A 23925-nucleotide genomic window follows, 5' to 3' on the forward strand; every position below is an offset into this window, starting at 1 on the left:
AAAGGCTAGGAAAGAGATTAGAGACACTGAGGAGGTAGGTTTGCAGGTGGTTGGAAATGAAGACAAAGGTGGAAACAAAGTCTTAAAGCTGGGTGACCAGGAAGACTGAGGTGTCAGGGGAACCAGGACTGGGTTAAGATGACATTAGGGTGCTGGTGGGAAGCCGAGAGAAATGGTCTAAAAGACAACTAGAATCAGAGCTCAAGAAATCTGTCTGGCGACTGACAGCAAGTTCAGTAGGATGCTTTCTTAGAGTATAATGATAGAACTTGGTTTAGAAACCTTTTGTGAGGTAACACTAAGACTTTCATTTACATATCCACTGTCATCTAATCCTGCCCCAGGTTTTTTTTAAATCTAATTCCTTATTTTTAGTAATTCCCAAGTAGTATGAACTACTGTGTAGATATATTTCTACAAGTTTATTAAATGTAAGCCTTATGTTTTATGTGAAACCATAAATAATAAACATCTCTCAACATCCCTTTTTTATTGCCTAGATAGTCACTGGGCTTAGTTCAAGCTTTCATCGTTATTTGTCTGGGCTGCTTCACTGATCTCTCGTCTTCCATTCTTATCACATTAAAATGTACTCTCCACAAAAAGATCCAGCAGGATCTTTTTAAAATGCATATCTGAACATCTCATTTAGGCAAGGGAAGCAAGGGCAAAAATGAACTATTGGGACTTCATCAAGATAAAAAGCTTTTGCACAGCAAAAGAAACAGTCAACAAAACCAAAAGACAACCGACAGAATGGGAGAAGATATTTGCAAATGACATATCAGATAAAGGGCTAGTATCCAAAATCTATAAAAAACTTATCAAACTCAACACCCAAAGAACAAATGAGCCAATCAAGAAATGGGCAGAAGACATGAACAGACATTTTTCCAAGGAAGACATCCAAATGGCCAACAGACACATGAAAAAGTGCTCAACATCTCTCAGCATCAGGGAAATCTGAATCAAAACCTCAACGAGATACTGCAAGCTGGTGCAGCCACTCTGGAAAACAGTATGGAGGTTCTGCAAAAAGTTGAAAATAGAGCTACCATACGGTCCAGCAATTGCACTACTGGATATTTACCCCAAAGATACAAATGTAGGGATCCGAAGGGGTACATGCACCCTGATGTTTATAGCAGCAATGTTCACAATAGCCAAACTATAGAAAGAGCCAAGATGTCCATCGACAGGTGAATGGATAAAGAAGAAGTGGTATATGTATGTATATATATATATATATATATATATATGTATGTATATATATATATACATATATATATATAATGGAATATTATGCAGCCATCAAAAGGAATGAAATCTTGCCATTTGCAACGACGTGGATGGAACTGGAGGGTATTATGCTGAGCAAAATAAGTCAATCAGAGAAAGACAGGTATTATATGACCTCACTGATATGAGGAATTCTTAATCTCAGGAAGCAAACTGAGGGTTGCTGGAGTGGTGGGGGGTGGGAGGGATGGGGTGGCTGGGTGATAGACATTGGGGGGTATGTGCTATGGTGAGTGCTGTGAATTGTGCAAATTGTTGAATCACAGATCTGTACCTCTGAAACAAATAATATATTATATGTTAAAAGAAAAGAAGAAGAAGATAGCAAGAAGGGAAGAATGAAGGGGGAGAAATCAGAGGGGGAGACAACCATGAAAGACTATGGACTCTGAGAAACAAACTGAGGGTTCTAGAGGGGAGGGGGTGGGGGGATGGGTTAGCCTGGTGATGGGCATTAAAGAGGGCATGTACTGCATGGAGCACTGGGTGTTACACACAAACAATGAATCATGGAACAGTACATCAAAAACTAATAATGTAATGTATGGTGATTAACATAACAAAAAAAGTCCCTCACCCCCCATCATGCTCATGTTCTCTCTCAATTTCTCTCAAATAAATAAATCAATTAATAAATTAAAATAAATTGTTAGTTGATCCTTTTACTTGCAGAACAAACACCTTCATGAGCCAGCTACTCTCCTTTCTTGCCATTCTGTACTTATTTTTTTTTAAGATTTTATTTATTTTTTTGAAGCAGAGTGAGAGAGAGAGAGCACAAGCAGAGCAGATGGGCAGAGGGAGAGGGAGAAGCAGGCTCCCCGCTCAGCAGGGAGCCCCACATGGGGCTCGATCCTAGAACCCTGGGATCATGACCTGAGCTGAAGCCAGACACTTACCCAATTGAGCCACCCAGGCGCCCCACATTTTATGCTTCTATCATAGTTTTTCATGCTCACCATTTGATTTAATGCCTTTATGCCAATCATTCCTACAAATTTTCTTTCCGTTATTCAAAATTCTGTCCTTGGAAGCCTTTATTGAATATATAGACTAAATTAACAAATAATGAGAAACAAAGGAAAGGACAATTGGGGGAAAAGGAAGCCTCTCTGAACATGAGGGAGATAGGTCACTGAGAATTATGTATTACAATTTAAAATAATATAAAGACATTGATTTTAATCACAGTAAAATCATGGGATTTACATTTCTAACACTAATATATAGTGCAATGCATTTAAGATCAGTAAAATTATTTAAAGTATAATAAAGTATTAAAGTAGAGAAAAGAACATATGCAGATTTCAGCACAGAATATTATTTAATTTATGAAACTTGAAAGAGAATACTGCTTTACATTTTTAAATTTTCTGAACAAGTATCCTTCCTAATGCTTTCATGCCATTAACAAGAAAATTAACCTGATTACTTCATAATATTTTGCCTATTGAAAGATTTATTGAACAAATACAAAAATTATTCTATTATGGAAAAGAGTCACATCAGATTTCTACCTTTTTAAAAACTGGGGTTAAGAAATTCTGAAAACACACATGCATGTTGTAAAAAATGTCAGTAGTTCATCGGGTAGGATAAAATCCACCTCTTTCCATTTCTCTTCCAACCCCACTGCCCAGAAATAATCACAGTCAATAGTTTCTTGTGATGTTTTCCAACATTGTCTGCATTTACGAGCACATTTAGGTATATGCATATGTGTGTATATACATACACTTATATATTTTTAACTTTTGTCATAAAGACTGGACCATGCTATACACTTCTCAAATTACATTGTATATCTAGTGACCTATGTTGGACATCTTCATATATCAAAGCATACAGATTCATCCCCTTCCTTTTAACCCTAACATTGGATGGGCTATATGGATGTGACATAAACTATCCATTAATTCTCTACTGATGAAATATTTAGATTGTTTTTAGATGATCTCCTTTATATATGGGGCAGGATATTTGCTCTGAACAATTATTTAGTCCCTGTTTCCCCCTTTTCCTTCATCCAGGCAGTTGGGGAGGGGGTAGAATTGGGAGTGAAGGAGTGGAGTTGGGTATGTGTGCTTCACGAAAGACCAGAAGACAAGTTCTACTCCCTGACGGTGTACGGGACAGGTGGTTAGTCTTCAGAAAGGCATGAGAACCACCTTCTTTAGAGTTTCCAGGAGGGTATGTAATGCCAGAGCCTCTGGACCTAAAGGGAGCATTAGCCTGGACATGGATACCTTGGTAGTAGCCAGTGAGGAATGACTGCAGATGATCAGTGCCTAGAGGAACTTCCCGAGTGCCTTGGCCTTATGGAGGAAATTCTGCAAAGCCCTTGATGAGGCAAAGGGAAGGAGAGAAAGGAACATGAGGGCCAGGGTTCTAAATTAAATCGATTTAAAAATATAAAGAAATGCATGTATATTTTTATGTATTTAATGTATATTTTCCCACATCTAACCTCCTATCCTGGAATTCATACCATCTTTATAAACATTGGCAATTTCCAAAATACCAAGCTATTTTATATATTTTGATATTTTTCAAGTTGCATTTTAATTCTGGAGACTTTTTATCCATAAGAGGATAGTTCCTTTTCATTGGTCAAAGAGAAAATTCCCATTTGAGATAGTGTTCTTTTATCTTGACATAGTTACATGTGGAATTTTGTGATACCCGTTTGCTCTCTTAAAATATAATTCCAACAAAAATAAACCCTGCCTTTACTACTTTAAGGATCTATTATATCATTCTGATTTCACACTGACATCAAGCATAGTTTGGAACACATAATATGAAAAGAAAAGATTTAATAGTTTATTTTGAAGAGAAAAAGTAATTTCTTTATGGAAAAGCCATGCCTGAATTATGACCATTAATTTTTTGTTTGCCATTGCTTTTTACCTTTAATTGGTACTTTTGCAATCTTTATTGAAGGCTTTAGCCTGGGTTTAAGGTTGGCAAAAGATTAAGTCAATTAAAAAGCTCATGGAAACTATTTAACCATTATTCTCTGATTAAGAAGCATTGATTAAAATTGCTTTCAACAAGGAAAGACAGAGAGGATCCTTAAAATGTCTATGGCTTAGAATTTTATTATGTCAACTAACAGTTTATATTGCCTTCAGGCTTCATTCTGCAGCCTGTTTATATAGCAGTTGGGGGCTGTTGGCCTGACAGTGGTTGGGGAGACAAGGCTCCTCTGTCAAACAGCCAAAGAAGAACTTGAAACAGACTGGGGAAAGTCCACTCCTGCCAGGACATCGCAAGCTGTTCAGTGACCATCTAAATGTCCTGCTGGGTTTGTTGCCATACTTGGTAGTCCCGGGAGTCTGGGTAGCCTCAGAAGTTGAGCAAAACAAAATACAACTGTGCGCGGCCACGCCCTAGGGTGACTGTCTCCGAATACCATGCAAGTCGGAGGCTGAGGCACTTGAAAGGCTTGCATCCCTGCAGATCAAATCTTCCTAAGACTGAGCCTTTAAAGACAACCCTTAAGCACATAAATGTTGTCATTTACAGCACTGTTTCCGTGCTATTTTACCTTTCCAATTCTAAAGGTGGCTAATGCACACGATAATTACAGTTCCTTAAAATTTATTCACTCTGGAGTAGATCAGCTCAGAAATGTTGGCACAGTTTCAGTGTTCCTTAACAACTGCTTGCCAAACCACTCTTTGATCCAGTGAAATCATCATATGATTCAAAACAAGGCCTACAGCCTTTCAAGAATTCACATCTTAAATCCTCATCTTCATTGCCCAACCTCCCCATGTTCGACCCAAAAACTGATTTTTCCTTATCAATGCCAAAAGCATGAGTTTTTTTTCCCTCCCATGGGATTAATATGCTTTCTTTGTTCCCCTTCATTTACCACTGTAGCTAACACATACTGAGTGCTTATTATGTACAAGAGACTGTGGCTCGCCCTGCAGTGATAGAACGAAGCTACCTCCCTTAAATTCACCGCACAAGATAAAGACAGTCAAACGGATAATTACAGTATGGATCTAAGTCAGGGGAGGAGAGAATCAAAGACTAGAAGTAGAGCTCAAAGCCAGTGGTGAGGACCACGAAGATTCCTAGGGGACGTAGAATTCTGAGTGAAGTATTGAAGATCAACAGAAACAGACAAATGAAAAAGCAAATGAAATGCAGTATTCTAGACAGAAGAAATCGTGTGTGCACTAAGGTCAGGCAGTGAGAGAAAGCACAGCACTGTTTAGAAATGAAAACTGTCTTGTTTGGCTTGAAATGCCTCACATGGACAAGTTAGAAGAGAGGCAGGAGAATTAAGCACTGCAAGAGTATGAATAACCACATTTTGTCAACCTAGGGAGTTTGAATCTTATTCTAAAGTCAGTGTGGGGGCACCTGGGTGGCTTAGTTGGCTAAACGTCTGCCTTCGGCTCAGGTCACGATCTCAGGGTCCTGGGGTCGAGCCCCGCATGGGGCTCCCTGCTCAGTGGGGAGTCTGCTTCTTCCTCTGCCTCTGTGATCTCTCTCTCTCTCTGTCAAATAAATATAATCTTTAAAAAAAAATAATAAAGTCCGTGTGGACCCCTAGAACATTTTTGAGCAAAGAAGTGACACAACTGGCTTGGGGTTCTAGATAGATAATTCTGAGGGATTGTAGAAGAATTTTAAATTCAGAAATATTTAGCATAGGATGAACACATCTCAAATCAAATGGAGGACTGAGGAGAGAAGCCAGGTTTGGAAACAGGGCTGGGCCGAAACTGAGGGTTCAACCATCACCTCTGTGGGTCAGGACTACCATAAAGGAAGAAAAACTAAGGAGGAAAAACAGAAAAGGACAAGGAAATGGGGGAAATATGGGGACCGGAGAACTGGAGACGGAAGAGGAGACCAAGAGGGGGGCAAGGCGGAAGTGATCTGGAAGAAACATTTGCTGCACAAATCATAGCTCTCCTCTTGGGGACAGAAGAGGGGCAGGGAAGTCAGAGTCAGGGTATTCCAACAGCGTTCTTTTTCTTCAAAAAGACACAGATTATTTTCTTTAAAAAAAAAAAACACTTTATTGAGGTATGACTGACATAAAAAAAAAGCTGTACATAGGTAACGTATATAACTTGACCCCTGGGAAGCTATCATTACAGTCAAGGCCGTAAACTTCGCCATCACCTCCCGAAGTTTCCTCCTACCTCCTTTATTTTTTAAATTTTTGCCCATGTATTCTCTTTATTTCTGTCCTCGCGTCAGGTTTTGGGGTTTTCTTCATAACTGTCTGTGTGTTTTGTAAGTGTTGTCATAATCCTATTTTATGTTTTAGACCGCAGTTGAAATGAGTTTCTTCCATCATATTTTCTAAATGTTCATTGAAAAGCTGCAGAATTTGATCATTGATCTTGTAACTGACCACAGTACTAATACTGTGTAATACTTCTTTCAGTGACTCAGTGTTTTCTGGTAATCACATCGTCCGACAATCATAACTTTGTTCCTGTCTTTTCGATATCTTATATTTCTTCCCATCATGTATCGGTATTTATTCTTCTAATTAAAACTTTCCACCAGTGTTAAAGCAGCAACAATGAGCAATCTTACACTGTTCCTGACTGAACCGAGAAACTCTAGTCTTTCATCCTTAACGTTCATGCATGTAGTTGTATTTTAAATGGACACTTTTTAGTTGTCTCTAATTCTTTGATAATTTCAATACACTGGGGCAAATCTCTCTGTGCATAAATATTTGTATTTCTTATTGTTTCCTTAAAATGGGTTCCATGATGTTCAGGACCTGATGTCCAATTGTTTTCAGAGCTTCATGTACAAACTCACCTGCAGTGCAGAAGTTCCACCTTTAAAAGCCTTTAGCACTGCCAATTTTTTAAATCCCAGATATTTAATTGATAAAGAATATTTTAAAATTTAATGGGGGAAGAAATACTACATGTTTTCATTTCTTTGCTCATTACTGCATTTGGTGCTTTTTTCATTTATTAATTGGCCATTTTTAATTATTCTGCAAATTATTCCATGTTTTTATTTAGCTTAAGTTCTGAAAGCATAATAAAAAGAATGATTCCTTGATTATTGTATGTGTTCATTTTAGCACTTTGGTGAATAATGCCAAGTCGCTTTTCAAAAATATTCTATTGTATAATCATCAACCATATGTGAAAATGCCCATTTCTTTCGATCCAACCTAAACCTGAGCAGAATAATTTTTTACTGAATTGTCAATTTAGTAGGTGAAAACTATCTATCTTAAATATCACATTTTCATCTCTAAAACTGTCAATGAACGGGACCATTTTTCATGTTTGGCATCAGATTTTTTCTTCCTTTATACCTTGCCTCTTCATCTTTAAATTGTATTTACTTTATTCTTTCTATTTATTTGTAAGAGGTCTTCACCTATGAAGTTACTAATGCTTTATCATGAATAAAAAGTATTCTCTCAGGTTTTTGTTTGCCGTTTAATCGTGCTGATGGTTTTCCTTGCTCCTTGTCCGGAGCATTCCTGTGCACCTCCTCGGGCTCCAGCCTCATCTCTTGTTCCAGCTGCTGTGGCGGAGTCCAGTTCCCTGCTGGCGACACCCAGCTTCCCTGGGGTGTAGCCTGAGAGCATTCACCTGAAACCCTTTGCCCCAATCCCCTTGCTTCCTGCTCTGGGCTTTCTCTGACCTCAGAGTAGCATACGCCCAGGAATGCTCTGGTACTCATTTTTGCAAACTGAAAATGTGGAGGAATCAATATTCTCTGGTTACTGCCACCTTTGATGAACGAGGTTTGGGGGCAGTGGAACTTTTTCCTTTTCCCTTCAAGTGGCTATTTGGAGTCTTCTCAGAATTTCTCTAGGGATCGAGTAATCCAACACACAGAAGGTAGCAAACTGGATTATGTACCCCTGCATTGCCTGTTTTTGCTGACCTATATTCCTCCTTCTGTCACTCACTCAAGCAGTCTGTGATCACATTTCCCAATAAACTACCCACACGTGGATCTCTGTCTTAGACTCTGCTGAGAGGCCACTTCCATTGGGCAATCGTATATGATTTTTGCATACAAGATTTAATCTATGTGTGTGGGGGCATGATCACATATATATTTCATTTATTTTATGGTTTCTGACTATATCTTAAAGCTTATAAAGGCTTTCCCGATCACCAGGGTCAGATAAACATATATGTACATTTTATTCTTTGTGATTCACAGACTTTATTATAAAAAGTTTATTTGGGATAGGATGCAGGTAGTGATCTTTTTTGTTATGTTCCCCCTTCAAAAAAATTTTTTTAAAGATTTATTTATTTACTTCAGAGACAGAGGGAGAGAGCATGCAAGCAGGGGGAGGAGCAGAGAGAGAGAGAGAATCTCAAGCGGTTTCCCCTCTGAGCCCAGAGCCCAAATCAGGGCTCAATCCCATCACCCTGAGATCATGACCTGAGCTGAAATCAGGAGTTGGATGCTCAACCAACTGAGCCACCCAAGCACCGCTCAGAAAAAAAATAACGATTTTTAAGTAAATTAAAAAAAAAAAAATCTACTGAACATCTAAACCTTTCCCACTGATTTTGTCCCTTAACATTTCAGAGCTTCAGGAGAATTACAGATTAATCAGAAGAGAGTAAGCCTCACATTTCTACTCAACTTCACACGTACCATAATTATGATTTAATTAGCAAAACATCCATAAATGCAAAGATCCACAGAAAAGGAGCAGATACACTAGATTTAGGTGCTTTTGCTTGGCTTGTCAGTCACCGGACTGACAGCTGCTGGTGACCCTCCACACAGAGGCTTGTCATAGCGGAGTGAACGGTCCACCTCCAGCTTTGTTATGAGTCTTAAAGTTTTGGGGTTTATATCTTACATATTTGGGGTTTATATCCTCATCCCAGAAGATCTTACATCAACAACCTAATTGCTTCCACTTATGGACATTTTTATCAGCATGAAATTATCCAAGTTTTCTTTTTTATTTTTTAGAAACCCGATTATCAGCAAGTCTACAGGACAGTACCCTGATATTCACAAATTATATCATTGCCTTCACCTTCCGAGTATCTCAAAAAACAAAACTGCTGTCCCACGGTCATGCACTAAATATTTAGGTGAGCAGGAGGTTGTTTTGGCCTTCAGATCTGTGTCACTGAGCTTTCGATCTATCCCTATGACAGTACTACCAGGGATCACTGAGGCTTTTAAAATATGTTTCAATACCTGACAGAGCAAATCCCTTCACATTATTCTCTTTTTTCAAAATTCATTGGCTCTTCGTGTTTGCATAATTTTCCAGTTAAGCTTTAAAATTACTTTGTCAAGTTCTCCCCAAAATGTGGCAGACACGGAGGTGCATCCCCCCAGCTGCCTTTCAAGGACGGGCTTGTCGCCCATCTGTGAGGACTGCATAGACACCTTCCAACTGGCAATTCCTCTGGGGTCTCACACTTCCAGAGGCCACCTCCATTGGGTAACTGGGAGAAGTGCTACTTGTCAAAAGTTCAGAAACAGCCAAAGTGAAACCCATGAAGCACCGAAGTAGCAATTAGTGAAATTTTATTGTGCACACACTGAAAAGACAGTTTGCAAAAGAGGAATATTCAAGCCAAAACGTGGAATGAGGCTTGGGGCTATTTTGTTATAAAGCAGTCTGCATAGTGAGGAATCAGTGACTGTTTATTCTTCACAGCGATTGGTTATAATAATTAGAATTTTCTTAAATGATAGGAATGGGTCAGAGGTTACCTCATACCAGCCTTGAAAAGCAGTTTAAGTTTCGCTTTTGATTTTCAGAGGCATCAGCAAGAAATGGTCCAGGTCACATTAGTATTGGAAAATATGCTAATTTAAGCTTTGTTTGTGAGACCACACTGGTTTTTCTGCTCAGGGAATTTTCAAGGTTGGTCCCTATTTGTTTTTATTTTAACAATTCTCCCCTTTTGGCAGGCTGAGAATATGACCAACCAGAACAGCATTAATCGTTATTCTCGGTTAGCACCATGGATGTAGCCAGGCTGAAGAGTCACATATTTGCTGTTTCCATTCGTTGAGTCATCAGGCCGGAGGGCCATGTAGTCATCGTCTTCATCATTTATGTGGTTATTGTTGATTTCACCCAGTTGTTCAATCCTGATGGATACCATTTGTTGGGTGAGTGGCTGCCGACAGGCATTTAAAGCCCCCAAGAGTATAAAACATACCAGAGAGGTTAATCTGATGACTATAAGATCAACAGCCAAGGATTGAAAAATTCCCCAGAGCAGAGACTCCCAGGAACCAAGACTTAAACAATCAAATAACTCAAATGAATTATGATTTTTAAATGTTATTTACACTGGCACAACATGATGTATTAGCAATCATATATCCCCACGATTACTTGGGACAGAATGAGTGTGAGGATATTTTATTTCAAAGAGTGGTATTTAGATGCACTTCCACCTAGATTAGGCCTCAATACAATGTGAGCAATCAGGTACTTTAATGAGATGCATCTCTATGGAAACAAAAGAAAAACAAAAAATAGTTTGAACAAATTAAAAGTTCTGTTTGAGTTTGGACAGCAACCGGTTGAGAAAACTTCTAGATGTCAGAAAATTTCACAGCATCTTCAGATGGAGCGAGGGCAGACAGTGACCATTGGACAGATTTCCCTAGTTTGCAGTATAAATGTCTCTGGTGATCTTACTAAGTGGCCACATAGCAACAGGCATGAAGATTGGAAGATTGTCCACACACAAGCTGTTGTGCTGATTTCTCTAAAGTTTTTTTATCAGGCTGTCTAGCTCTACCTTGCTTGACTTCAGGAAAATGACAGTTTTAGTTTTATAGTAATTCCAAGTCAAAAGAGTGGGAGAAAATTGCAAATTTTAGTTTGGAGAGTTCTAGGCAAATATTAGAGGAAATCCTAAGAATTTAGGATTCAGTCCAGTTTACAGGTAGAAAACAAAACCTCAGAGACAATTAATAACCCTAGAATCTGATATCCACAAAGGAGTATTACTGAAACATAATTTTTCTTCTCTTTATAATCATCCCCATTTCTATCAAAGATAACCATAGTAACACTGATCTGTTTGCAAATTAAGTCTAGTTTCAATAAACTTGGCCTGAGTATTTACATACATACAACAAGAATAGTGATTGATCATGTAGGTACTTTTTTTTTTTTTTGATCATGTAGGTACTTTTAAATCTGCTTTGCTGGAACTTTTCATAAGGACTCTCAGATGCGACTTTCAAAAGCCTCTTGAGGCTAAGAATCCAAGCCAAGGACTTGTCCAATTGTGTCTTGTTATAAGGAAAACAGATTCTTATCAAATTATGCAAATACATATATTGTCATGAAAAATAAGAATATTTAATAAGGGTTTCTGAATTCTGGAAGGATCAGGTAGGGAGAAAAAGAGAAATACTTTAACTTTGGTTACAAAGATACATTACAAAATTACAGGAAGTTATAGATCACTTAAAAGAGTGATCACAACCAAAAAGGCTGTACTTTAAATCTGGAAAGAAAAGCACTGAAGAACCAGCAATATTTTAAATGAAGTCATAAAAATTGTAATATTTTCATCAGTTCATTCATCTTATGTAGTTAATTCTTGTTTTGCTTCATCTTCAGTTAACAGCTTTATAAATCCATCAGTTTTCCATTAGAGTTTTAGAAATTCTTACCCAGTTCATTGTTATGATCTTAAAGTTCTCAGAATCTTCTATTTTACAGTACTTGTCAGGCTCTCTTCCATGAATCTCTTTGAAGATGAAGCATTTTATCTGGAGCACGTTTGCAAAAACATCAGAGTAAAACAATAACCGTAAATGACAAAAGACATACACATAGCCACGGTTAAGGATCTTGTGAGAGTTTACACACACACACACACACACACACACACACACACATACACAGGGTGCAATTGACCAATATTTTTATGACACACATTTTTAAATTATGACTGATAACATTATAACTAGAACACATCAGATTTTTAGGAATTTTATATAATTTATGAATTACTTACTTTAATGATATATATCCCATATATACAATCTAAGAAGATTCAACATTACTTTTTTTATCTTCTTTGTATAGGATTGGCAGACTTCTTTTTAAAGTCTTTCCTGGTTTTCTTGTGTCTGTTTATATTATTGGTTTCTTTATTATGAATAGGACTTCTTCATTTTATTTTTTATTTGATCCCTAATGTTATAAATTAATTTATAGATAACATTATATATGTTATAAAACATTTTTAAATGTAACTTTACTGAATTCACTTACAAAGTATGCTCATTTAAAACGTTGCCTACGGGGTGCCTGGGTGGCTCAGTCAGTCAAGTATCTGCATTCGGCTCAGGTCATGATCCCGGGATCCTGGGATTGAGCCTCATATCAGGCTCCCTGCTCAGTGGAGAGTTGGCTTCTGCCCCTCCCCCCATTTGTGATCTCTCTCAAATAAATAAATAAAATCCTTAAAAAAATAAAATCAAACATTGCCTACATTTTTCCTATCAAGCTTCCTCTTTTCCTTCATCATAATTTCTACCTGGCTTAATGAAATTGTAACTATGATATATCAAAAAGATTTCATTCCAGTTTTCCACATTTAAGAATCATCTCCATAATAATAGCATCCACTGAGTGCCTCTAATGCATCAGGCAATGATGCATGAATGGTCTGGTGATATTACATACAATACTAACAGCCACCCTCCAAGGTTACATTATAACCTATGCTTTTTTTTTTCCTAAAGATTCTATTTATTTATTTGAGAGAGAGAATGAGATAGAGAGAGCAAGCATGAGAGGGGGGAGGGTCAGAGGGAGAAGCAGACTCCCTGCTGAGCAGGGACCCCGATGCGGGACTCGATCCCTGGACTCCAGGATCATGACCTGAGCCGAAGGCAGTCGCCTAACCAACTGAGCCACACAGGCGCCCCATAACCTATGCTTTTTAATAACGCATGTAACTCACCCATTAACTGTTGCCAGCAAGTTATTGAACCAGGAGTCAAACCAGGGATGATTTTATCATCAAATAAAAAAATCTAAAGTCTCTTTAGGCAACATAACTAAACTAAGCCTTCCTGAGTTTGCTTTTACTTTGTCATATATAAATATTTAATAAGTATATACTACATATATATTTAATTTTAATAATATATTTCAATTTCACTACACATACACATATATAAACTCCATGAGTAATTTCTGAAAGCATATTCTTTATACAGCATTCAAACAAAAAGCATAGGGACTGAAAAATTTAATTTCACCTTCACCTTCCTCCCAACCAAATGCCTGCTCTTCTCCAGCAGTAACTCCTATAAACAATTCTCCATATATCCTCAAAAGCCTTTTTTATTAATTTATATATTCACATGGACACACACACACACACACACACACATGAATTTGCATATATACATACTAAATTATATATAAATTTATTTATTGTACTTGTTATTCAACTGAATTTATACTTTATACATTATTTTGTAACTTGCCTTTCTTAACAATGTCTTTAAGTCTTTCCATGTCCTACAGGAAATCAACTTTATTCTCTTAAGCTCTTCGGGACCACCTTACCAGCACTCAAGCCTCCTGAAAGGCCAGAGACAACTTAGGCAAGTGTTTGATGAAAACCGGAGCTCCAAAAACAAGTAGAGAATAGAGGCAAATTATTTGGAAGACAAATCTTTGACATGTACATACACACATATCTGCATGTATATATATATATATATATATATATATATATATATATATCTCAACTATTTCCATCTTACATTAATTTGGTTCACTGGAAAATTAATGAATTCTTACCATATTTTTGTCCCCCAAAACATTCTATCTTGGATATTGCATTATTTAGAACTAAAATGTGGCCATATGTACTATAAATCCAAAATCACAAGCGCTTGTATAAGATCGATTTTTATTCTTCTACCCTTAATAACACAATCTGAATTGCACACATCCCTTTCTGTTCATATCTCATTGGTCTCAAAATCCAGTCCACATGGTCACATCTAGCTTCAAGAGGGTTGGGGAAATTTAATATGGGCCATCGTGAACCCAGCTACATTTCATTTTCCTGAGGAGTAAAGGCAGAACTAGTAGACTATCAAGGCTGTGCTCAATAACTTCACGATTCAGCTTCGAAAAACACCCATGTGACCACTTTTACAGAGAAGTTTCTTACTTTTCTTCTCCTTGATCTAATCCCTTTTTAAAAATTTCTTAAAATGTAATTGAAAATGCTAGTAACCCAAAATGAGAAACCTAGTTTTATCAAGTTTCTTTACCTTTCTTTATCTATTATGAGGTGGATCAATATCTTCATTAGAATGCTCATAAGTTACTCATAGAATCATCTGTCCTAACAAATATGTATTGAGCAATACGTTCTTATGTCAGTTCTAAAAACACACGACAAATAAAGTAACAAATAAGTTCCCAGTGTGCCGTGCATGTATCTGTATTATATAATTTCATTCGAATCATCTGAATTGATAAATATTAGTGAAGAAATAGAAGCCAGGTTATCTACAGTATTTCTATCCTGAAAAAAAGAATTGTGTATTTCTGACTTAATTTAACATTTTGTTATAGCAGGCAAAATGTAAGGTCTTTACAAGAGTGAAATAAAACAGAAAGGAAGATTAATATTCCAACAATCTTATAGCCAAGAAATTGTTCACATAATTTATTTGAATAATACATCAGATAGACTGAAATATGTTACACACCAAAATTAATGTGCTTTAAAAGTTAAAGAACAAATTTGACTTGAAAGAATAATATGAGACTAAAATAGAATGAAAAATGAATTTGAAAATGAATTTCAAGAATTCAGGACAGCCTATCATGTTGATTTTACACATTCAAGCCCAGTTATTAGAGGGGAGGCATTTTTTTTAATATGAGTTCAGCTCATCAGTGTGTATTGAGGGTATATATTGATGACAGGTCACAAGGGAAGATCCTTGGGAACTGACTTTATGGGATAACAAAGATGACTTAAGCTCCTGCAAATTTTTCCAATAGGGAATTGTTTTTTTTTAGTTCTGGATCATAAGCAACATACTCTGTCAGATGACATTTGTTCTTAGGCTCTTTGCACCTAAGAGGACACTGACAAATTTATATACATGTTTCTCTCACTTGGCCTCATGCAGCATGATGTGAGTTTCTTCAAGTAGATGCATTTTCTGACACTAGCATTTACTTTCTTGGAAAAGAACATTCAGACAGTAAAGCATATGTCTTTCTGGGTTAAAAATAAAACCTCCCAAGGAATACCCCAACCAGATTATGCTACATGTAATAATTTGCACAATATGCACGTCTGCCTCAATTCCCTACTGCCCATCTGCATATTGCATCTACTGACCCAGTAAGCACAGCATTCCATAGAACCATGATGTGTAGGAGTCCAGCAAGGTTCAAAGCAAGGACAAAGTAAACGTGTTCACATTTACTACAGAGTGATAGGTGTGGGGGTGAGGAGCGCTGACAGCCCTGAGAGGCCACACATCCCCATTTGAACCAGATCTTACTTCCAAAACAGAAAAAAGGCCAAGAAACACAAACGACCAAGGAACCTTCTCATGGCTGTTCTGACTCATGTTATTCCTCTGTGGTCGCCAACTCTATGACACTAAAAAGGCTGATACAGAAGAAAAGGAACAAATGGGGCAACCCATGTCTCCTTTTCTTATCAGCTCTTCCTGCCCGTTAGAATGCCACAGGTAGAGAGCTTTGGTAGAATACTCACATATGAAGAAGTGAAATAAAAAGTTGAGTTAATATTGGGCAGTGTTTCTACTCTTCTGGTAAGAATGAAATACATAAGCACACAGGTTATGATATATGAATTGCAGTGATTTCATTCATTCTGCATATGAGCCAAATGCTTCTGTATCTGCATTTAAGACTGACGAGGTATGACATGAAAATGAATAAAATTCATATTAAAAATTTTTTTAAATTTAGTTTTTCTTTGCTCAGAACACATGAAATAATAAAAATAACAACAACAAAAACAAAAAACACCCACCATGACGGGTTGTGAGAGAGACTGCAGAAAAAAGGGAGAGAGAGCTTTATATTTTAGTGACTTTAATGGAAAATTTCCCACTTTTTGAACAAGTGGCCTCATGCCTCGTATTTTCACTTTGCTTTGTGCTCCACAATTTATGTCACTCCTGTGTGAGCCCCAGTGTATGTGCCCCTCAACAGCTCTACAATATGACGTAGACTGTTGCCCTTTTTATGTCACTTCCACATCTGATTCTCTGTACTTCCAAAATGTTTGAGGCACCGGGTCTCCTTTAATAAATTCTTTATCTGTTTAATCTAGATGGATTGGGTTCCATATTTTTGCAGATAAGAATAGCAACAATAGCTAAAATGCATAGATTCTTACTTTATGGCCAGCACATAGTCACATAATAATAAGATAAACACTATCATCTATATTATACAGATGAGAAAATCCAGGGTTAAAAATCAAATAAGTTGTCTGAGTTTCACCAGCTAATATATCCAGGGCCAGGATTTCAACTCAAGTTGTCTGATTCCAGCCCTGTGTGGAGCCACATTTATATTACCATTTGTCCTCTTAAAGATTGTTGATCCCCATGGCAAGAATTTGACTAAGTCTTAAATAGGCACTGTGCCACCTAAACAAATAGCCATTGTTAGGAGCCAAGACAGTAAATGTTTGAATCAAGTCTTATTGCTGAACTCATAATTCAAAGGGACGATCCAATAAACTGTCTCTTCTGAGAACCACGTTGGTGGTGATTAAGAGTGTTCAATGGCTTTTATGTCTCTGGGATTCACTGTCTCTGGATTTTATTTCCCTCGATTTTACATGATTTGACCAGCATATGATTACTGATTAGGAAAGACAGACAATGGGAGGAATTTGGATGGCTTTAAATATAATTACCCACCTCCTTTTCTGTGTTAATCAGAGGTGTTAAAATAGCTTTCTCAGCAAGTTGTTTTCATGCTGCTGGCTGTTACCGTGGCTCTTACTGACGTTCACGCAGACACCCTGGCAGAGTACAAAATCATGTCATTACAACCAATTCTTGGAAGTTTATGCACCAGTAAATGAGGGGCAAAAAATGTTGAGATTGCTGATATTTGGAAGCTTACACAGTATCTACCTGTAGGAAGTTTACTATTCCACGAATCCCTCATTCTGGGAAAATGAAATCACTCTAACTTCGGACACATGTCATTTCAGTCTTTGGATGCTTCTCATTTTTGCTGATACAAGGGAACACAAGCATGGTGTTTTTAAAAAGGTATGCAACGTACTGTAAAAAAAAAAAATAACATGTAATGTGGGCTAAGCTGTGCAAGTTAAAACACTACAAACCACAAAGGTGAGGATCATAGGACAAATATTTCTTTACCAGCAATGGGTGGGATGGTGTCTTTATGATTTATTCTAAAATAACAAAACAATCTGAAACAATGAAGTGTTTCTCTGGGCCTCATGAATATATATGAATTCAGTTCATGACAGAACAAGTCATTGGCTGTCTCTGCCAAACAGCCAAAAGGGGATGATTGATTGTTTTATGCACAACCTCGCACACTCTGAAGGCACTGGAAAACTGTGATGAAAGGCAAAACAGTGCCAAAAATGAACGTAACTCTTCAATAGTATCACAATATTTATACTGATGACCAGAAGTATTTGAGAACTCAGAATCGCAAACTTCCCAAACTCACTACAGATACCCGTACAAACTGTTTCTATCGCTTCTTTAAACAAAACTCGTACTGCCTTGAAAGTGCGCTAGAAAATAGACTTGTTTAGGTTTAGTTGCTGACTTTTTACATACTGCTGGGTTCATGTTTTCATGAGAATTTTTTTTAACCCTAAGTTAATAGGTGGTTTATTTTATTTACAGTTGAATAAGGAAAATGTCCCTTCCTGAAGTGTAAATTGCCTAATTTTTGATTTACTAGAACCCAAAACTATATCTTCATATAATTAAGTAATCATCTATTTCTGCAAACTCATTTTTCAAATTTATGGGTGCTTGAAATTATTTTTGGGAAAAGGGATTGCATATAGTCGCCTTTATCAATAATTACATTGTCTTAATTTAGATTCCCCCAAATGCAGATCCCAAGACGTGGAATTAGATTTATTTGAAGGACAACCACCGGAAGCAGAAGAAACAGGAAGAGGGAGGACAAGGAGAGGCCAGGCCAGGCTTGTGTTCCCGAGACCGCTGCTGTCGGAAACGGAGACTCCATATTGCCGGGACCTCAGAGCCGGACAGAAGGCCCCCTCTTCCATTGGAAGGACAGGTGCTGAGTGTTGATCCCTTAGCTACAGTTCTCCATTCAGTTGAGGGTTCCTGCTGGGACGTTAAAACCTTTTCGCTGTTGCGCTGCAGAGGTACAAGTTGAGAAAGCTCCCACGGCTTCAAAAAAAGCTCCAAGACAGAAAAGTAGAGACCTTCCTGGCTAGGGGTGCCAGTAAAATACAAGATGCCCAGTTACATTAGGACTTCAGATAAAAAATAGTAAATACTTTTTCATTATATGTATTACATGAGACATAGTCACACTAAAAAATTATTCATTATTTATCTGGGCAAACTTTCTTCTTTTCTTCTTCTTCTTCTGTTCCTTTTCTTTTCTTTTCTTCCTCCTCTCTCTCCTTCTTGATTTTCTAAATCTGGTAACTCTTCTCCTGGCACATGCCCGAGGTAGGATGCTGTCGTCCCGAGTCTGAGATTGTCCAGAATCGTCCACCACTGCCACAGTTAAAATCAGAGGTGGGCCAAGGGCAAGAGGAAGCAGGGCACCCAAGCATCTGCTACATGTATTATTTTAGATGCCTAAATCTACCTCACTTTATCAGACAGAACACCACATATCCCATCCTTACGTATCTTCATTTTTCAGATCACACTTCCACTGCTACTAGGGCTCCTCTTAAAGTCCTCATAAATAATCTTTGATTTGTTTCTAAGCACAGCACCAGTGTTGCCTAACCAAAATTATACAACCTGTTACTTATCTTTTGAATCCTCCTCAAGTCTTTTTAGGCTTGCTCATGACATCTTCTTGTCACAGTGTCATCCCAGATGCCCCATGTGCTGCGGTACGTGCTAGTCCATGCCTTCTAAGGAGCAGATGCCAAGGCAGAACTAAATATGCAAGAGATAAATCTGAGGCAACAACACCTGTGAGGGGAATCTGGAGAGGGACAGGGGAAGGGGGTGCCCGTTAGACCCTAATGCTTGTCCCACCTCAGGTGAATGAGAGAGGCAAAGCAAAAGGATGGGAGGGAGAGGCTTGGAGTGCAGTATAGTGGTAAGAGATTTTGGCAGGGCCTCGTGAAGTCATCCTTCAGAGGGGTCCTGCAGCCCACAGAACAGAGCTTCCCATTTGTGACCCTGCCAACTCACTCACTGCCCAGGAATGACTCCTGGGAAGCATGGCCTCGGTGCAGACGGGGATGGACAGAGGGGCACAGAGCTGGCGCCCTGGCTCAGCTGGGCTCCCTGCAACCGCAAACACAGCAGGCTCGCTTTCACAAGCCAGGGCGACACCCCAGCTTTCCCCAGAAGGGGTACAAAGCACACACCTGCTGAACATATACTCATTAACTGACTGACTACCCTGTATAGAGATAATTTTGAAAAACACTTAAGGCTCATACGTATGAAACTGAAGTAACCGTGCTATCGGATTTGTAGGCATGTTTTGGGGTAGAGAAATTATGTAGCATTTAAAAAAAAAAATCACAGCCACTTAGACATCGGCCTCTTTCATCTGCTCCTTCGAGGTGTCTACTCCTTTTAAGTAATAGACACCGCAAGTTGTGGACTGATGGTTCTAAATCCACCCACTGTCCCTGCCATGTCATCTCTGGCTGCCCGACCAGTCTCTCTAAAAGTTAGTGGTTTGAAACAATAATAAGCGTCTATTACATCTCAAGTTTCTGTTGGCCATGAACTCAGGGCTTTTGTGGGCAGTTTTCACTCAGAGTCTTTCCTTCCGTTGTAGTCAGCTGTCGCCTGGTCCTGCAGGCCTCTGAAGGCGGGGTTGGGACTGGCGGATACATTTTCGAGGGGACTCACTCATGAGACTGGCAAATTCGTCCCGGCGGTTGGCTGAGGGCCGCGGTTCTCTGCACGGGGCGGTTGAAGTTTCCTCACAGTGCAGCTCTAGGGACCTCCAGCGCAAGTGCTTTAAGAGATGAAAGGAAAGCTGCACATGACTTACACGACTTAGCTTCGGAAGGCACACGTCCTCATTTCCACCACATCCTGCTGCTCACACACAGCTAACACACAAGGGTATGAACACTGGGAGACAAGGATCACCGCGGGCCATCTCGGAGCTCATGTGTACATTAAAATCTCCTGCAGAATATTTGCATCCAGAAGAAATTATATTACAATAAGAGTGCTCAGAGTACTGAAGAATACAGACCGACGACATCTTTCACCAGAGTTAAACTAAGATTCGGTTTTCCACTTGTATACACAGCCAAATGCAATCTTATTTCCGTGTTCTACCCTTCTAGGAAGGTCTAAAGCAAGGATGTTAAGTGGGTAGCTCATAAGCAGAGTTCACCCCAAAGTCATATAATGTGCATATAATGACTATGCAATTAAATGCCTTCAAAGGAGCACTGGTTCTCTCCACTCCGACACCACTCCTTACAATCTTAAATCCTTTAAGTTAGATATTATCCGCCTGATCCCTAAAGGCATTGCAATCCCTGCCTAAGAAGGGGGAAATTATAAGCATAGAAAAGGCTGGGGGTGGGCAGCAGGGGGAACAGAGGGACAAAGTATTCCTGAAGCAAGATGAGTTGGCTGTCCTCCTTCCGGGTAGAGGAAATTATAAGAACAAATAAAATCTTGGCAGTGTCTTGAAAGATTGAACACAGGCAAAAGAGCAGTGGTCTTGAGAGTGAAGCCCGTTAAACACTAAAGTAAGGAAATGGAAACTCCTTCTCAGGAGGTCTTTAGAAATAAGAAAGATTCTAATCTGCCTGGAAGAATTCAGGTGTGGTTTTTCTTAGGGGTAAATGGGTTGGTTTATATAACTCACAAAGTTTCTTCTGTGATTTTTTTGACCTCTTTCTATGACATTTTAAGAAGTTAGCACCCGCTCCCCTCACCCTCCCCACACACAGAGGCCCCTAAGGTGCAAAGTACAACATGACTACCATGAAGTTCAACAATTCTCTATTCTGGGAAGTGGGAGACCACCCAGGCGAGCAATGATAGGCTACTGCCTAAAATCTACATATTTGGCTTGCTGTAAATTGTCATCTTATTCTTCCATTTGTAGAATAATTGTCAGAGTCTGATCATTAGTATTATTCACAGAATGTTTCTATTGTTTTGTATCTTTTCTCCCTAAAAGTATTCCCTATGCAAAAATATTCTGATTTTTAGAATACCCAATAATATATACATATTTTTTAAGCTCAACACTTCTAAGTAAGGAAAAAAGAGCTGTAATGTATGCTTTATCCAAGCCTCATCATTTTCAATGTGTGTGTTCTCATGTGAAGAAATCCAATGCTTCTAACATATTCTTCAAATGTTATGTTTTCTTTTCTAAACAAACAATGTGATGATCAATTTCAACCTTATGCCCAGGCTTCTATACAAGTATGTTTCCCATTAAACTTCATCATAACTTTTCAAAATATGTTTCTCAAACAAATCAAGATTCTTTTATCCCTGCATAGCTAAATAGTCTTGATTTAATTTGAGAAAAATTTCCCATATCAGAGGTCAACAGACCTTGTAGATGTGTGAGTGCCACTATGAAAAATGTCAATGCACTAAGGGAAAGATAGACTATACATCTCCTTCTATATTCAAAATCTAAAAACTCCTTAATTCCTATTCTCTTGTGTGATGCTACAACTTTCAATGTGTTCACTAAGTGAGGCTTTTTCTTCTGGCTTTATTGAGGTATAATTGATAAATACAATCATAAGATACTTAAAGTACACATCGTAATGATTCAACATACATGTGTATTTTGAAAGGATTCTCCCCATCAAGTTAATTAACAGAGTCATCACCTCACACATTTACCTTTTTTGCAGTGGTGGAAGGGCAGAGAACATCTAAGTTCTACTCTTTTAGCAAATTTCAATTATACAATACAGTGTTATCGACTATAGACACCATGCTATAACATTAGATTCTCGAACCTTATTCATCGTATAGCTGAAAGTTTGTATTCTTTTACCAACCTCTCCATCACCTCCCAGCCCCTGGTAACTACTTTTCTACTCTCTGTTTCTATGAGGTTCCACACAGAAACAAAACCATGAAGCATCTGTCTTTCTCTGTCTGGCTTATTTCACTTAGCATAATGCCCTCAAGGTCTAGCCACGTTGTCCCAAATGGCAGGGTTTCCTTCTTCTTTGTGGCTGGATAATATTCCATTGCATATATATATACCACATCTTCTTTATCCATTTATCTGTTGACAGACTCTCAGGTTGTTTATATATCTTGGCTATTACGAATAATGCTGCAGTAAACATGGGAGTTCAGGTATCCCTTCGAAATCTTGTTTTTATTTCCTTTGGATACATACCCAGAAGTGGGATTGCTGGATCATATGGTAGTCCTATTTTTAATCTGAAGAACTTCCATACTGTTTTCCATGGTGGCTGCACCAATTTATGTTCCTACCAATAATGTACAAGAGTTACCTTTTTTCCATGTCCTCACCAACACTTGAGATCTCTTATCTTTTTGATGATAGCCATTCTATTAGGTATGAGGCGAAATCTCACTGCGATTTTGATTTGCATTTCCCTGACGATTACTGCTGTTCAGCACCTTTTCATTTACCTGTTGGCCATCTTATGTCTTCTTTGGAAACGTGTCTATTCAGGTCCTCTGCCCAATTTTTAAATTGGATCACTTGGCTTTTTTGCTTTTGAATTGTATGAGTTCTTTTTTTTCATATTGACCCCTTATCAGATATAGGAGTTGCAAACATTTTCTCCCATTCTGTAGGTGGCTTTTTCATTTTGTTGATGGTTTCCATTGCTGTGTAGAAGGTTTTTAGTTTGATGTAGTCCCGCTTATTTATTTCAGAGTATTAACTTAATATCCAAGTCATTTACTTTCTTAATTGTGAAAATTTTCAAACTTACAGCAAAGTTGAAAGAATTTTATGGTGAATAGCCATATGTCCATTACCTTTTACCATAATCTTATCATTAGTTTTTTACCATACCCAGGCCCATTTTCATAAATATAAAACAACTACCAACCCTTACTCATCATAGAGTCTGACACACAGGTGACCTTAAGATTTTCTGCTGTGTTACCTGTGTATGCCCACCAGACAAGAAAATTTGGAAAAACTTAATATACTGTTTTGTGAAATATAATGACAGTAGAATGAAAAATAACAATGACTATAGTGGATTGAAACATGTGAAAATCCATGAATTCATACTAAAACTTTAAGAAAAACTCATTGGTCATCCTTGGAGGTTTCTACTACCAATCCACCGTTCTGAAAATGAATCAATAAATTAAAAAACATAAAGCGCTTTTTCTGTTGTGCTGGTACGAATGGTATTTCTGGGTAACACATCGTTG

General features: G+C 38.1%; 1 protein-coding gene across 14 annotated transcripts in view; it reads right to left on the reverse strand.

The window, feature by feature from the left end:
- Positions 1-23925, reverse strand: part of SOSTDC1 (sclerostin domain containing 1) — a 56952-nt gene that overhangs the window by 11224 nt on the left and 21803 nt on the right. For 6 of the 14 annotated variants that reach the window (XM_073898917.1, XM_073898913.1, XM_073898923.1 and 3 more), the window contains 3 exons: positions 17242-17345; positions 11953-12051; positions 3546-3639 (listed from right to left, as the gene is read on the reverse strand). The exons of 2 other annotated variants lie outside the window; for them this stretch is intronic. The gene's annotated coding sequence lies outside the window, so the exon portion shown is untranslated. Of the gene's footprint in view, positions 1-3545; positions 3640-11952; positions 12052-13785; positions 13930-17241; positions 17346-23925 lie in introns of all 14 variants that reach the window. 6 more of the 14 variants (XM_073898922.1, XM_073898919.1, XM_073898914.1 and 3 more) reach the window with 5 other exon arrangements.

Source organism: Callorhinus ursinus, unplaced genomic scaffold, assembly GCF_003265705.2.
Source record: "Callorhinus ursinus isolate GAN/ISIS: 27379988/994484 unplaced genomic scaffold, GSC_fseal_2.0 scaffold12, whole genome shotgun sequence".
NCBI classification, from domain to species: domain Eukaryota; kingdom Metazoa; phylum Chordata; class Mammalia; order Carnivora; family Otariidae; genus Callorhinus; species Callorhinus ursinus.